This window comes from Chiloscyllium plagiosum, unplaced genomic scaffold (genome assembly GCF_037043375.1).
Source record: "Chiloscyllium plagiosum isolate Xiang-an unplaced genomic scaffold, Cpla_swu_hap1 HiC_scaffold_14, whole genome shotgun sequence".
Lineage (NCBI taxonomy): Eukaryota > Metazoa > Chordata > Chondrichthyes > Orectolobiformes > Hemiscylliidae > Chiloscyllium > Chiloscyllium plagiosum.
In genome coordinates, this window is record NW_028270152.1 from 77,332,381 (window position 1) to 77,349,557 (window position 17,177).

The following is a 17,177-nucleotide window of genomic DNA, read 5'->3' on the forward strand; positions in this document are numbered from 1 at the left end:
GAGTTTGCACGTTCTCCCCATGTCTGCGTGGGTTTCCTCCCACAGTCCAAAAATGTGCAGGTTAGGTGAATTGGCCATGCTAAATTGCCCATAGTGTTAGGTGAAGGGGTAAATGTAGGGGAATAGGTGTGGATGGGTTGCTCTTCGGAGGGTCGGTGTGGACTTGTTGGGCCAAAGGGCCTGTTTCCACACTGTAAGTAATCTAATCTAAAGAAGGACACCAGTTTGACTGGGACTACACACACATCCTAGGACAGGCGAAACAAAGACACACACAAGAATTCTTAGAGGCATGGCATTCTAACCAGAACTCCATCAATAAACACATCGACTTAGATCCTCTCTAACTTCACTTGAAAAATATAACTGAAAATGATATCATCCACCTTAAGAAACCAAGGCCTATAAACAAAGAGGCGGGATATACCACCAGAGATTCTCACTGATGATGTTACCTAGTATGGTGACGAAACATCTGAAAACAAAGCTTCCAGCTCAGTGAGCTAACTTACATGCTTCTAAGGTATGTCAGTTATGTGGATGGATTGGAGAATTTAGGACTGTTTTGCTTGGAGATAGAGGTGGTTGAGGGGTGATTTGACAAAGATATTTGGAATCATGATGAATCCAGGTTGAGAGAGGTTATCATTGGGGGTAGGATCAATAACCAGAGGGTGCAGGTTAAAGGGGATTGGGAAAAGAAGCAATGGAGACACAAGGGAAATTCTTTTCACTCAGTGAAATGTAATGTGGAAATGTTAGGGTCTGGAATGTACTGTCTGAGAGTGTGGGGGAGGCAGGTTCACCCGAGGGGTCAGGGTCTGGAATGTACTGTCTGAGAGTGTGGGGGAGGCAGGTTCACTCGAGGGGTTAGGGTCTGGAATGTACTGTCTGAGAGTGTGGGGGGAGGCAGGTTCACTTGAGAGGTTAGGGTCTGGAATGTACTGTCTGAGAATGTGGGGGGAGGCAGGTTCACCCAAGGGGTCAGGATTTGGGATGTACTGTCTGAGAGTGTGGGGGAGGCAGGTTCACTCGAGGGGTTAGGGTCTGGAATGTACTGTCTGAGAGTGTGGGGGAGGCCGGTTCACTCGAGGGGTTAGGGTCTGGGATGTACTGTCTGAGAGATTAGATTAGATTACCTACAGTGTGGAAACAGGCCCTTCGGCCCAACAAGTCCACACCGACCCACCGAAGCGCAACCCACCCATACCCTACACTTACCCCTTCACCTAACACTACGGGCAATTTAGCATGGCCAATTCACCTGACCCTGCACATCTTTGGACTGAGAGTGTGGGGGAGGCTGTTCACTCGAGGGGTTAGGGTCTGGAATGTACTGTCTGAGAGTGTGGGGGGAGGCAGGTTCACCCGAGGGGTCAGGGTCTGGAATGTACTGTCTGAGAGTGTGGGGGGAGGCAGGTTCACCCGAGGGGTCAGGGTCTGGAATGTACTGTCTGAGAGTGTGGGGGGAGGCAGGTTCACTCGAGGGGTTAGGGTCTGGAATGTACTGTCTGAGAGTGTGGGGGGAGGCAGGTTCACCCGAGGGGTCAGGGTCTGGGATGTACTGTCTGAGAGTGTGAGGGAGGCAGGTTCACTCGAGGGGTTAGGGTCTGGAATGTACTGTCTGAGAGTGTGAGGGAGGCAGGTTCACTCGAGGGGTTAGGGTCTGGAATGTACTGTCTGAGAGTCTGGGGGAGGCAGGTTCACTCGAGGGGTCAGGGTCTGGAATGTACTGTCTGAGAGTCTGGGGGGAGGCTGTTCACTCAAGGGGTCAGGGTCAGGAATGTACTGTCTGAGAGTGTGGGGGGAGGCAGGTTCACTCAAGGGGTTAGGGTCTCGGGTGTACTGTCTGAGAGTGTGGGGGGAGACAGGTTCACTCGAGGGGTCAGGGTCTGGAATGTACTGTCTGAGAGTGTGGGGGAGGCAGGTTCACTCGAGGGGTCAGGGTCTGGAATGTACTATCTGAGAGTGTGGGGGGAGGCAGGTTCACCCGAGGGGTTAGGGTCTGGAATGTACTATCTGAGAGTGTGGGGGGAGGCAGGTTCACTCAAGGGGTTAGGGTCTCGGGTGTACTGTCTGAGAGTGTGGGGGGAGACAGGTTCACTCAAGGGGTTAGGGTCTCGGGTGTACTGTCTGAGAGTGTGGGGGGAGACAGGTTCACTCAAGGGGTTAGGGTCTCGGGTGTACTGTCTGAGAGTGTGGGGGGAGACAGGTTCACTCAAGGGGTTAGGGTCTCGGGTGTACTGTCTGAGAGTGTGGGGGGAGGCAGGTTCACTCGAGGGGTTAGGGTCTGGAATGTACTGTCTGAGAGTGTGGGGGGAGGCAGGTTCACCCGAGGGGTTAGGGTCTGGAATGTCCTGTCTGAGAGTGTGGGGGGAGGCAGGTTCACTCGAGGGGTTAGGGTCTGGAATGTACTGTCTGAGAGTGTGGGGGGAAGGCAGGTTCACTCGAGGGGTTAGGGTCTGGAATGTACTGTCTGAGAGTGTGAGGGGGAGACAGGTTCACTCGAGGGGTTAGGGTCTGGAATGTACTGTCTGAGAGTGTAGGGGGAGGCAGGTTCACTCGAGGGGTTAGGGTCTGGGATGTACTGTCTGAGAGTGTGGGGGGAGGCAGGTTCACTCGAGGGGTTAGGGTCTGGGATGTACTGTCTGAGAGTGTGGGGGGGAGACAGGTTCACTCGAGGGGTTAGGGTCTGGGGTGTACTGTCTGAGAGTGTGGGGGGGAGGCAGGTTCACTCGAGGGGTTAGGGTCTGGAATGTACTGTCTGAGAGTGTGGGGGGGAGGCAGGTTCACTCGAGGGGTTAGGGTCTGGAATGTACTGTCTGAGAGTGTGGGGGGAGGCAGGTTCACTCGAGGGGTTAGGGTCTGGAATGTACTGTCTGAGAGTGTGGGGGGAAGGCAGGTTCATTTCAGTGGTTCGGGTCTGGAGTAGTGCTGGGGGGGTGGGGAGGGGGAGAATGGTAGTGTAATGCACTGCTCCTTTAGAGGGCCAGCAGCACGGTTAATGACGGGCCGAATGCACTCCTACCTGGTCATTACACTGAAACAGTCCAACAGTACCTCTGCCCTGACTCTGGGACAGAATTTGCAATGTGATCTGCGCCGAAGACAGCCGTTCCCAATTTGCTGCATCATTGGTGCAGAGGTAAGGGAGAGCTGACGGCTGGGAAGCTCAAATCCCCACGGTTTTCCCTGGCAGTGACAGTGTATGCACCCGCTGAGATATTGCCTTGGAGAGAGGGCTGGGAGATGCAATGCTGTGTTGGGAAGCTGGTGTGTGTGGGGGGTCCCTGCGTGCGGTGCCCTGAACTGCAAGCCTGCTCTCTCTGTGCTACAGGAGCTGGCCTGAGAGGCGTATCCCAGGAACCTGTTTCCTTTGAACAGCTCCCCCTCCCCTCCCACCTCTGGGATCTGGCCTTCCAGCCGTGTGCCGCGGCCGCAGTGGAAACGATCGGGATCCTGTGCAAACTGAAGAGGAGCTGGCTAATTATGCGCTCCTTCCCCAGGCGAAAGTGTCTCGGATCTGCGTTGCCATAACTCTGCTGCTGCTGCTCTGCCTTTGCCGCTTTGTACACAGACCAACCCCCCCAGCGTTGCTGGAGGAGGGTGCTGCTCTGATCCAGATCCGCAACACAGGCTTCCATCAGCTGGAAGGTGAGAAGTCAACCATGAGTGAGATTACAAAGATGTTTCCAGTGTGGTGCATTCTCTCCTTTCCCCTCCCCAGTGGAGTCTGAAATGTCAGGGGTGTTGTCCCATCTCCTGACCTGGACTCCCCTGACCCTGGCAAGGGAAGGGTAGTGTAACCTGCAGTCTGATTATCAGCTTCCCTGTTCAGCTTTGCTGGAGAGTAGGTTGTACTGTTTACAGTTAAGGATACAAGAGTGTGACAGTGGTCATTGGTTCCCCTCTGAGAGATGAATTTTGCTCTGTACTGTCTCTGATATCGTGTGTGTGTGTGTCTTCCTATCCACGTGTGGGGTCATCTTGGTCTGTCAGCCTAATCAACCCAAGGGCATGCAAGTATATCAGAACCAGAGTGAACACTCGACTCAGACTGCACCTTGCAGTTAGGAACATTCAGATCTAGGCATAAATTAGGAGGATTGGATAGACATGGTGGCCAATGGAATGGGGAAAAGGCAGGGAATTGGGGCAGCACGGTGGCTCAGTGGTTAGCACTGTTGCTTCATAGCACCAGGGACCCAGGTTCAATTCCAGCCTCGGAATTGCCTGTGTGGAGTTTGCACGTTCTCCCCGTGTCTGCGTGGGTTTGCTCTGGTTTCCTCCCACAGTGGGGCGGCACGGTCGCACAGTGGTTAGCACTGCTGCCTCACAGCGCCTGAGACCCGGGTTCAATTCCCGACTCAGGCGACTGACTGTGTGGAGTTTGCACATTCTCCCCGTGACTGCGTGGGGTTCCTCCGGGTGCTCCGGTTTCCTCCCACAGTCCAAAGATGTGCAGGGTCAGGTGAATTGGCCATGCTAAATTGCCTGTAGTGTTAGGTAAAGGGGTAAATGTAGGGGTATGGGTGGGTTGCGCTTCGGCGGGTCGGTGTGGACTTGTTGGGCCGAAGGGCCTGTTTCCACACTGTAAGTAATCTAATCTAATCTAGTCCAAAGATGCGCAGGTCAGGTGAATTGCTCACACTAAATTGCCCATAGTGTTAGCTGCATTAGTCAGAGGGAAACGGGGGGGGGTCTGGGTGGGTTACTCTTCGGAGGGTTAGTGTGGACCAGCACGGACACTAGGGATCAAATCGTCTCCTTTGGTGCCATAATACATCAGTGATTTTGTGGGGAGTAGACTACTCAGCCATCAAAGCTGCACTGCCATTCAACACGATCCTAGCTGATCTGATTACTCCACATTCCCACTTACCCCGTGATAACCTGTCAGGAAGAATCAATCCGCCTCTGCCTCAAGCAACTTTGTCTGATAGCGAGTGGGGCAGGATCATAGGACACAGAATTTGTAGTCAAAGATCAACTGATGTGATGTATTGAACAAACCCAGATTGCTGTTCAGTATTTAATCTCTTTACAATGAGGTTGCAGGTTTTGATGCATTAATATGTAAATCCCAGAACTTCTTTCAAGTCACATTCCTGAGACAACTTTGGGTTTTATAGTCCATATATATATATATATATATATATATATAACCTGGTGATGTGTGATTTTTCGGCAAAAGTGAGGACTGCAAATGCTGGAGATCAGAGTCGAGAGTTTGGTGCTGGAAAAGCACAGCAGGTCAGGCAGCATCCGAGGAGCAGGAAAATCGACGTTTCGGGCAAAAGCCCTTCACCAGGAATTGTGTGATTTTTAACTTGGTCCATATCCCAGTCTAACACTGGCGCCTCCACCTCAAACCAATTCAAAGAGTCTGGTCCTATCAGCTTTTCAGGACAGGAAATCTAAAGACTGCCGATCCTCTGAGAGAAAGCAAAACCTTTCTCTGTCTTAAATGGGTGACCCCTGATTTTAAAAACCATGACCCCCCTAGTTCCAGATTCTCCCACAAAAGGAAACATCCTTCCCCACACCCACCCAGTCAAAATTGCTCCGGATCAATCAAACCGCCTCTGACTCTTCGAAACTCCAGAGAATACAAGCCTAGCCTTTCTAGCCTTTCCCCATAGCACAGCCCACCCAATCCAGATACAAGTCTAGCAAACCGCCTCTAAACCATTTCTAATGTAGTAACATTCTTCAGTGTATACAGTGACCAGTAGTGTACAGAGCACTCCAGATATAGTCTCACAAATGCCGTGTATAACGGCAGCATAACCTCCCTACTCTTGTACTCGATTTGCCTCACATTAAGACATAACATTCTCTGATTACTTGCTGTATCTGCATACTAACCTTTTGTGAATCATGCACTAGGACACCCAGGTCTGTCTGCATCTCAGAGCTCTGCAGCCTCTCATTGTTTAGATAACAAACTTCTTTACCATTCGTTATACCAAAATGAACAATTTCACACTTTTCCTTATTATACTCCATTTGTGAGATCTGTGCCAACCGACTTAACCTATTTATATCCCTTTGTAGGCTGCTTATGGCCCCTTCATTACTCACTTTCCTATCTTCATATCATCAACAAATCTAGCTCCTGTGCTTTCAGCCTGTTCATCCATCGTTTATGGGAATTGGGAAAAGTTGAGGCCTCAGCTCTGACTCCTGTGACGCACCTTGCTAACAGGATAATTACCCATTTCCACCTACCTTCTGATTCTTGTTAACCAGCCAACCTTCCAACCATAACAATATGTTACCCCTTACACTCCCAGAACAAATGCTGATTGAAAATGTAAATGCAGCACATCCACTGGTTTCCCTTTACCCCCGATGTAGAGGTACCGGTGTCGGATAGTCAGAAGTCACACAACACCAGGTTATAGTCCATAGGTTTATTTGAAATCACAAACTTTCGGAGCACTGCCCCTTCGTCAGGTGAACTGAAGAGAGCACCCAGGACAGACTTTATAATCAGAGAGATCAAAAGACCATACAAATGGTGTGAGTGGAGTGTCGGCAGACTGAATAATAGGTCTCTGTAGGTGATCAAGTGTGTCAGACAGTGTGAGTAAAGTGTCAACAGCTGAAAAACAAATGATGGGGTGACCTATAATCCGATTAATTGAGGTAGAGAGATAATTATTAAAAAATTAAAACTAACGTGGTGATAGAGACAAACCAAATGACTGGAATAATATAGTACTCTGCTGAAGGCCTAACCCAAGTAACAAGTAATCCAAAACTGTGCAAACTAATTAAAGTAGAGAGATCATAACAAGTCTTCAAGCTGATGGTGTCAAAACAGGACAGTAAGGAAGATTTTACAGATACAGAACAGTGTGGTGGGTTACATGTAGTGCAACATGAACCCAAGTTCACGGTTGAGGTGGGTTTGCAACTTGGCTATCAGTTTCTGCATTGTTCTGTATCTCAAACGCTGCGTTGGAGGATGTTTAACTGAAGATCAGAGGCTGAATGTCCTTGACCACTGAAGCATTCCCTGACGGGGGTGGGGGGGGGGGGGGGGGGGGAGCATTCCTGTCTGGCAATTGTTGTGCCACGTCCATTCATCTGTTGCCTTAGCATCTGCATGGTTTCGCATCCTAACCTGCAGTGTATGAGGTTGACAACATTGACCGAGTCACATGAGCATCTGCTGTACGATGGTAGTGTCCATGTTGATGATCTGGCATGTCTTGCAGAGGTTACAGTGGCAGGCTTTTGTGGTGTTGTGGTCAATGTTGTCCTGAAGGTTGTGCAGTTTGCAGTGAACGATGGTCTGTTTAAGGTTTGGAGGTTGTTTGGAGGTGAGAAGTAAGGATGAGCTTGGCGAGATGTTCGTCATCATCGATAACGTGTTGAAGGCTGTGAAGAACATGGTGCAGTTTCTCCACCCAGGGGACTTACTGGACGATGAAGGGTACTGTATTGGTCGTGCCTTGTGTTCGTCTTCTGAGGGGGTTGTTGTGATCTTTCTCTGTGGCACATCAGGTGATCGATGATGACTGGAGCATCGTATCCTGTTCTTATGAGGATGTCTTTCAGCATCTTTATGTATCCATCACATTCCTCCTCATCTGAGCAGATCCTGTAAGTGCACAGGATTTGTCTGTAGGGGATCACTTTTTTAACATGTTCAGGGTGCAAGTTGAAGCAGTGTAACATCGTGAGGTTATCCATGGGCTTGTGGTAGAGTGAGGCACTGAGGTGTCTGTCCCTGATGGAGATGTGTCTGAGAATGAGACTGATTCTGCAGTGTTGTCCATTGGTAAGTCTGATGGTGGGATGAAACTTGTTGATATCGTTGTGTAGTTGGTTCAGTGACACATTTCCATGAGTCGCCAGTTGGGGAACACTTCAGTGTCAAGGACATTCAGTCTCTGATCTTTGGGTAAGCATCCTCCATGGCAGCCTTCGAGATACAAAGCAATGTAGAATCACTGAGCAGAAACTGATAGCCAAGTTACCTATCCACCTCAATCATGATCTTGGTCATGTTGCACTACATGTAGCCCCACCACACTGTTCTGCATCTGTAAAATCTTCCTTACTGTCCTGTTTTGACACCATCACCTTGAAGACTTGTTATGATCTCTCCACCTTAATTAGTTTGTACAGTTTTGGATTACTTGTTACTTTGGTTAGATCCTCAGCATGGTGCTGTTATACCTAGCGTGTTATCCCAGTCATTTGGTTTGTCTCCATCACCACTTTAGTTTTAATTTTTTATAATGATCTTTCTCTGCCTCAATTAATCCTTTCATTTGTTTTTCAGCTGTTGACACTTTACTCACACTGTCTGACACTCTTGACCACCTCCAGAGACCTATTATTCAGCCTGGTGACACTCCACTCACACCATTTGTATGGTCTTCTGATCTCTCTGATTATAAAGTCTGTCCTGGGTGCTCTCTTCAATTTACCTGATGATGGGGCAGTGCTCCGAAAGCTTGTGATTTCAAATAGACCTATGGACTATAACCTGGTGTTGTGTGACTTTGACCCCTTTACCACCAGTAGCTTTACTCCCTCAAAGAACTCCAGTAAATTGGAGAAACATGATTTTTCCCTTTCACCAAAACCATGTTGGCTCTATTAAAATGCCCGTGCCTGTTAAAATGCTTTTAGCAATAGCTTCCAACATTTTCCCTATGACAGATGTTGAACTAACCAGCCTGCAGTTTCCTGCTTTCTGTATTCTTCCCTTTTCTATGTAAAGGAGATACGTTAGCTATTTTCCAATCTAAAGGAACCTTCTCTGAATCTTATGAGTTTTAGAAAATCTTATCCTAATGCATCGATGATCCCACTAGCTAATTTCTTTAAGATGCCAGGATGAGTCACTTCTCACTTTCTAGTTCCAGTAATTCACTCCCCACCCTTTTCTGACCCATTCTTTTCCCGAGTTATTCCCTCTCTTCCATTTCCTGATTTATACAATCATGTAGTACAGTAGAGACCCTTTGGCCCATCAAGTCTGTACTGCCAAAAATACGCTGCTCTATATGCTAGTCCCACTTTCCAACACTAGGTCCACAGCCTTCAATGTAATGATATTTCAAGTGCTCATCCAAGTACTTATTAAAATCTGTGAGGGCTTCAGCCTCAACTCTCCCAAACAGGGCATTCCAGTCCCTCACCATCCTCTAGGCGAAAAAGGTTTCTTCCCAAATGCCCTCAAACCTTCTTTCAGTTTAAAATTACGCCTCCTTATTATTAACCCTTCAACTAAGGGGAACAGCTGCTTTCTATGCACCCTGCCCACATTCGTCACAATCTTGTATGCCTCTGTCCCTTGGCCTTCTTTGCTCCAAAGAAAAAAACCTTCTCTTCATTGCTGAGCTGTTCCATCCCAAGCAATGTCCTTTGTGGACCCTGCAGTGCAAGCACATCTCTTCTCATACTGTGGTGACCAGAACTGCACACTGTACTCCAGCTGTGGCCTTACAAAAGTTCTGTACCGCTCCAACAAGGTCTCCCTGCTCTTATAATCTACACCTTCATTGATAGAGGCAAGTGCCTTTTCATCACCTTGTCAACCTGTTCTACTGCCTTCAAGGATGTGTTCCCAAGCACCCAAGATCCCTCTGCTCCTCTGAGCTCCTTTGTGTCCTGTCATTCTGTTTCTGAGATGTTACTTGCATCGTTTCCAGTGAAGACGGATGTAAAATATTTGTTCAAGTCAATTCACCTGTCTTTCCCTTATTTACATTCTTGATTCTCCAGTCTGAAGGTCTGCAGGAGCAACCCCCACTGTGTGAACTCTTTTCTTTTTTAAATAGCTACAGAAACTCCTGGTGGGGTTTTGACTTTTCAGTTATCTTTCACAGTGAGAAAACATAAACAGCCAAGGACAACCAAAGAGAGAAGGGACAGCAGAACACCAAAAGCACAGGCTTACGAAAATGCAAAAATAAGAAGCACAGGCTCTGTTGATGGAGGGAGATGCAAGGATCACCAAAGGGCTACAAAATAGCTTACAAGAGCTACAATGAAAGGGATTATAAAAGGAAACTTATGAAAGGGACGTCAAAATCATTAAGAAGAAATGTTATAGTTACGTAAAGGAAAACTGGGTGGTCAGGAGCAATGCTGGATCTCTAAAGACTCAAAGTGGGCATATCGCCAAGGATTTCAGTAAGGCCTTTAATAAGGTTCCTCATGGTAGGCTGCTCTGGAAGGTTAGATGGCATGGAATCCAGGGGGAGCTGGTGAATTGGGTACACAATTGGCTTAATGGTAGGAAGCAGAGGGTAAGAGTGGAATGACGCTTGTCAGATTGGAGATAGTAGAGTGCTTCAGGGTCAATATTACAGTGGTGCTAGAAAAGCACAGCAGGTCAGGCAGCATCCGAGGAGCAGGAAAATCAATGTTTCGGGCAGGAGCCCTTCACCTTCATCAGGAAGTGCCTCAGGGGTCAGTGCTGGGTCCATTGCTGTTTGTTACCTATATCAATGATTTGGATGAGAATGTCATGGTTAGTAAGTTTGCAGATGACATTAAAATAGACAGCATCATGGACAGACATTGCAGCAGGACCTTGGATCAGTTGGGAAAGTGGGCCAAGAAATAGCAAATAGAGTTTAATATAGACAAATGTGAGGTCTGGCATTTTGGAAGGTCAAATCAAGGTAGGAGTTTCATGGTGAATAGCAGATCCTTAAGGAGTGCAGTGGAACAGAGGAATCTTGGAGTTCAGGGTCACAGTTCTCTGAAAGTGGAGTCACAGGTAGACAGGGCAGTGAAGAATGGGTTTTGGCACACTGGCCTTCATCAGTCAGGGCATTGAGTATAGAGGTCGGGAAGTTATGTTGCAGTTATACAGGGTGTTGGTGAGACCGCACTTGATACACAGAGGAACTTTGATTATCCAGCATTCGATTATCCGAATATCGGATTATCCGGGAAGATCGCAATGTCCCGATGCTCGACTAAACTATGTTATTTGGCGTTCGATTATCCAGAATTCGATTAACCAGACGAAATACTCTCCGTCCGTGTCCTTCAGTTAATCGAGATTCCTCTGTTTGGGTTCCGTTTTGGTCACCTTACTATAGGAAGGGTGTTATTAAACTGGAAAGAGTGCAGAAGGAATTTACAAGGATGTTTCCAGGACTCAATGGCCTGAGCTATAGGGAGAGGTTGGACAAACTAGGATCGTTTTCTTTAGAGCGTAGGTGACTGAGGGTGGACCTTATAGAAGTGCAGAAGATCAAGAGAGACATGGGTAGGGTGAGTGCACTCAGTCTTTTTCCCAGAGTTGGGGAATTGAGGACTAGAGGGCATCAGTTTAAGGTTAGAGGTGAAAGAATAAAAAGGAAACCTGAGGGAGACCTTTTTTTATGCCAAAGGGTGGTACGGATATAGAATGAGCTGCCAGTGGAAGTGGTTGAGGCGGGTTATTAATGACATTTAAAAGGCGTTTGGACAAATACATGGATCGGAAAGGTTTAGAAGGATATGGGCCAAGTGCAGGGAAATGGGGTTAGCGTGGGTGGACATTTTGGTCAGCGTGGACCAGTTTGGGTCAAAGAGCCTGTCTCTATGCTGTAGAACTCTATGACTTTATGATGGGAAAATGCCAAGCATGTTGAATAATTACTTCACCTCAATATTTACAGGAAAGTAGGATAGTTTGCCAGAAGTCCCATTCATAGTGGATTGGGAACAGGGACCGAATAAAATTAAAATAAGAACAACATCAAGGATGAGGAATTGAATGGAATTAAAGAGCAGCAGGTCCCTGGAACCTGACCCATTGCCATCTGAGGATGTTAAAGGAAGTTGCGGATCAGATTGTAGATGCTCTAACTATAATGTTTCAAAGATCCCTAGCGACAGGAGTTGTTCATCGGGATTGGAAAATTGCACATAGCAGTCTGCTTTTTAAGATGGATGAAACAGCAAAACCAGGGAGTTCAGACCAGTTAATGTACCATCTCTGGGGGAGGGCTTGTTGGAATCTATTATCACGGATGGGGGAGTTGAACACCTTGGAGATGTTGTTAATCAGGGAGAGACAGGGATTCATGACAGGTCAGTCATGCCTGGCAAACATTATTGAATTTTTTGAAGAGGTGACTGAAGAACTGGACGTGGGAATGTTTAAGGATATTGTTTATATGGACGTCCGGAAGGTATTTGACCAGGTTGCACATAAGAAACATAACTATGGTAGGAGCCCACAGAATTGAGGGCAAATTACTGACATGGCTGGGAAAATGGTTGAGTGGCAGTTGACAGAAAGAGGGGGTAAAGGGTAGATACTCAATTTGGCAGGATTTGACTAGTGAGGTTTTTTTTTTAGATTCGATTACTTACAGTGTGGAAACAGGCCCTTCGGCCCAACAAGTCCACACCGACCCGCCGAAGCGCAACCCACCCATACCCCTACATTTACCCCTTTAACCTAACACTACGGGCAATTTAGCATGGCCAATTCACCTGACCCGCACATCTTTGTGACTGTGGGAGGAAACCGGAGCACCCGGAGGAAACCCACGCAGACAAGGGGAGAATGTGCAAACTCCACACAGTCAGTCACCTGAGTCGGGAATTGAACCCGGGTCTCTGGCGCTGTGAGGCAGCAGTGCTAACCACTGTGCCACCAATCCTCTCAAGAGGATCTGTGTTAGGGCCTCAATTATTCACATAATTCATTAATGATTTGGATAATGGCATAGAAAGTCATAAATCCAAATTTGCTGATGACACAAAGTAAGGCAGCCTTGTGGAAGATGATAATGTAAAATTACCGAGGGATATTGATAGACGAAGTGAATGGGAAAATCTATGGCAGATGGAGTTCAATGTAAGCAAATGTGAGGTTATCTATTTTATCCACGGTATGATGAACTAGGAGAAAGAAGAAGGGCTTATGCCCGAAACGTCGATTCTCCTGCTCCTCGGATGCTGCCTGGCCTGCTGTGTTTTTCCAGCAACACATTTTTCAACTCCATGGTATGATGGTCAGTGTAGTAGATATCTAAACAGACTTGGGGTTCAGGCATAGATCTTTAAAATGCCATGATCATGTGCATAAAATAGTCAAGAGAGTTCATGGAATGTTGGTCTTTTATTGAGGATTGGAGTATTACATATGCAGGAATTATGCTGCAGTTGTACAAAATCCTGGTTAGACTCCACTTGGCATTTTATGAGCAGATCTGGGTACCTCAACTTAGGAGGGATATGTTGGTCTTGGAGAGCGCACAACATAAGTTTAGAAGAAAAACCTCTGAATTTCAGGGGTTAGGCTATGAGGAGAGATTACACAATTAGGCCTGTTTTGTCCAGAATTTAGAAAGCTAAGCGTGGCCTTCTAGGAAGGCTCAGTGGTGCAGTGCATTGCAGTCTCACAGCGCCAGGGACCGGGGTTCAATTCCCGACTCAGGCGACTGACTGTGTGGAGTTTGCACATTCTCCCCGTGTCTGCGTGGGTTTCCTCCGGGTGCTCCGGTTTCCTCCCACAGTCCAAAAATGTGCAGGTCAGGTGAATTGGCCAATGCTAAATTGCCCATAATGTTAGGTGCATTAGTCAGAGGGAAATGGATCTGGGTGGGTTACTCTTTGGAGGGTTGGTGGGGCCCAATGGCCTGTTTCCATACTGTGGGGAATCTAATCTAATGACCAGATCAAAGTCATTTTCCTTTATTCATTCACGGGTTGAGGGTGTCGCTGTCCCTAATTGCCCAGAGGGCAGTAAAGAGTCAACCCCGTTAATGTGAGTTGGGAGTCATGTGTAGCCCAGACCAGGTAAGGATGACAGTTTCCTTCCCTAAAGGACATTAGTGAACCAGATGGGTTTGTCCAACAATGGATTAATGACCATCATTAGATTCTTAATTCCAGATATTTATTGAATTCAAATTCCACCATCTGCCGTGATGGGATTTGAACTAGGGTCCCCAGAACATCCAGCGAGCATACCACTAGGCCATCGCCTGCCATGTGTTGAATGTAGTTATAGGAAAGGATGGGGTAGGTATAGATAAACTATTTCGACTGTTGTGGATTCTACAACTATGGGGGGGGGCATAGTCTGAGAACTAGGCCCAGCCTTTCAGGAGAAGTATGAGGAAGCACTTAGAAACATAACAGATGGGAGAGGTTTGGAACTCTTTTCCATAAAAGGCAATGGATGCATCATCAGTTGTTAATTTTAAATCAGAAAGAGAGAACTTTTTGTTCAGCAAAGATATTAAGGAATATGGGTCAAAGGTATATGGAGTTAGGCCACAGATCAGCCATAATCTCACTGATTGGTGGAACAGGTTCGAGGGACTGAATGGCCTACTCCTGTTCCTATTTTCCTACATTCTCACATAATTTAATATTCCCCTCTTTATCAATCTTTTAGTCACTATTTACTATTGTTTATATTCTGTCCCATCTTCTGATCTGCTGTGCATCTTTGTGCACCCATATGTATTTTTCCTAAGTTCATGAAGCAATGCTATTCCAACATTCTGTCTTAGGTTCAAAGGTTATTGAAAGAAAGTGACACAGTGGCTCAGTGATTAGCACTGCTGCCTCATAGCGCTAGGGACCCGGGTTCAACTCCCATCTCGGGCAACTGTCTGTGTGGAGTTTGCACATTCACCCCATGTCTATATGGGTTTCCTCCGGGTGCTCCGGTTTCCTCCCAAAATCCAAAGATGTGCAGGCCAAGTGAATTGGCCTTGCTAAATTGCCCAGAGTGTTAGGTGAATTAGTCAGGGGTAAATATAGGTTACTCTTCGGATGGTTGGTGTGGACTTGTTGGGACTTGGAGTCAGCTATTACGAGGGGGCATAGCTTTAAATTAAGGGGTGGTAGGTATAGGACAGATGTTAGGGGTAGATTCTTTACTCAGCGAGTCGTGAGTTCATGGAATGCCCTGCCAGTAGCAGTGGTGGACTCTCCCTCTTTATGGGCATTTAAACGGGCATTGGATAGGCATATGGAGGATAGTGGGCTAGTGTAGGTTAGGTAGGCTTGGATCGGCGCAACATCAAAGGCCAAAATACTGCGCTGTATTTTTCTATGTCCTATGTTCTATGTTTACTTTGGAACAAAGTAGGCCATTCAGCCCTAGCCTGCCCCACTGTTCAATATGATCATGGTAACTCATCCAACACATTCCCTAGTTCCTGCTTTAGACTAGATTCTGTTCAAAATGGAAACAGGCCCTTCGGCCCAACACGTCCACACCAACCATCCGAAGAGTAACCCATCCAGACCCATTCCCCTACCCTATATTTACCCTGACTAATTCACCTAACACCATGGGCAATTTAACACGGCAAAGCATTCCACACCCTTACTACTCTCTGAGTATTACTACTCTCATTACTACGCTCATGCTTAGCTGAACCTCTTGTTTCACAAAACTCAGAACTTAACTCTTTCCCTACCTGTTTATACCCTATACACATTCTCATAGCTACTTAATAAGATGATGCTGGAGATATTATATGAGCAATGATTGAGGATTAGTTAACTAACAGAAAGTGGGATAAGGAAGCTTTTTCAGAGTGGCAACCTGGAACCAGTGAAGTGCCAGATGGATCGGTGCTACAAATATTTACAATATATATTAAGAAATTGGAAGCGCAGAGTGAATCATAGAATCCCTACAGTGTGGAAACAGGCCATTTGGCTGAGCAAGTCTACACTGACCCTCTGAAGAGTAACCCACCCAGACCCATTTTCCTACATTTACCCCTGACTAATGTACCTAACTCACACATCCCTGAACACTGTGGACAATTTAGCACGGCCAATTCACCTAATCTGCACACCTTTGGAGTGGGGGAGGAAACCCACACAGACACGGGGAGAATGGGCAAACTCCACAGACAGTCACCTGAGGCTGGAATCGAACCCGGGTCCCTGGTGCTGTGAGGCAGCAGCTTTAACCACAGAGCCACCGTGTACTGTGGGTCAGGTTTGCGGATGAGACAAAGATAGTTGGGAAGGTAAATGGCGAGGATGACACACAGAATCTGTACAGGGGATATAAACAGGTTAAGTGAGTGAGCAAAAAAACATTGAAATCCCCCACCCAGCCATTGACCCCTCGCCACCCTCAGTGGATTCAATGTTGAGGACTCCCAGGGCAACTCCCTGGGAAGGCTGAAGTTGGGAGGGCTGTTTCACTGACTAGTCAAACAACAGTCAGTGTTCCATTCCAGACAGCCATCGAGTCATACAGCCCGGAAACAGACCCTATGGTCCAACTTGCCCATGCCATTAGGACCCGTCACAGAATTCAACTTTCCGATGGCCAAGGTGGGGTTTGACGCTCTGGATCCGGGAACTGAAATGAAATGGCGTGGCGTGAAGTTGATATGTTTTATTTTCTTGCCTGTGCACAATGTCTTGTGGGGATTGGAGTTTTTTTTCCATTCCTAATGCTGACTCTGTCCTCTCTGCAGCATAACCTAGCTCAGCTGCTCTTTGCTGCTACCATTCCCTCTGCCATCAATGCAAATTGATGCATATCCCTGCACTGCTGTTTGTATAATATAAGCAACGTAAATTGGCAAAAGAGCCACGTCAGAATTGTGCAGTATATCAGAGTCGAGAAAGAAAGCCTCGCCGAGCTTCTGTCAGGGTGAAAGATTGCGTTGTTTTCCTAAGCTTCTGGACTGTTTCGGATTGTAAAATCAATGTGCCACACACTCATTTCTGAATTTGTGCAGAGTGGTGTTTTGTGCTGGTTAAATATCGTCATCGTAAAAATCCTTAATTAATGTGCATCATTCCGATTTATTGATGTCAGTTTAAATTTAAACCTGCAGTCCTTCCTTCATCAACTGTTTTAATTCCCTGGTGCTAGCCAGTCTTTTTGCAAACAGTGCCTGAGCACTATGCTCCAGTTCTGGTGAGCATCTCCAGACCAGTCTGTTCTCTTCCCATGAGCCCCAGGACTGCAAGCAGAGAACCTGAACTACTCGACAGATAAACCAGAAGTCCCGCTCTCTCATCCAATCCCAGAAGTGGGGGAAATGCCCAAAGCGAAACTCAGCCTTGACATCGAACAGTGAGCAATTGACGGAAAGTTCATGCAAAAAGCTGAAAGACCACTGTGAAGCATTTCAGAGTCACAGCAGTATTAGGTCAGTAGATTTGCAAGCACCGCCCCAATCCCAGTATGTCTGACTGTGACA

At 47.1% G+C, this 17,177-nt stretch overlaps 1 protein-coding gene across 1 annotated transcript in view; it reads left to right on the top strand.

The window, feature by feature from the left end:
* Window positions 1–3,153: 3,153 nt before the first annotated feature.
* Window positions 3,154–17,177, top strand: part of LOC122546986 (cyclin-dependent kinase 17-like) — a 571,330-nt gene continuing 557,306 nt past the window's right edge. The window contains exon 1 of the mRNA XM_087994552.1: window positions 3,154–3,654. The gene's annotated coding sequence lies outside the window, so the exon portion shown is untranslated. The remainder of the gene's footprint in view (window positions 3,655–17,177) is intronic.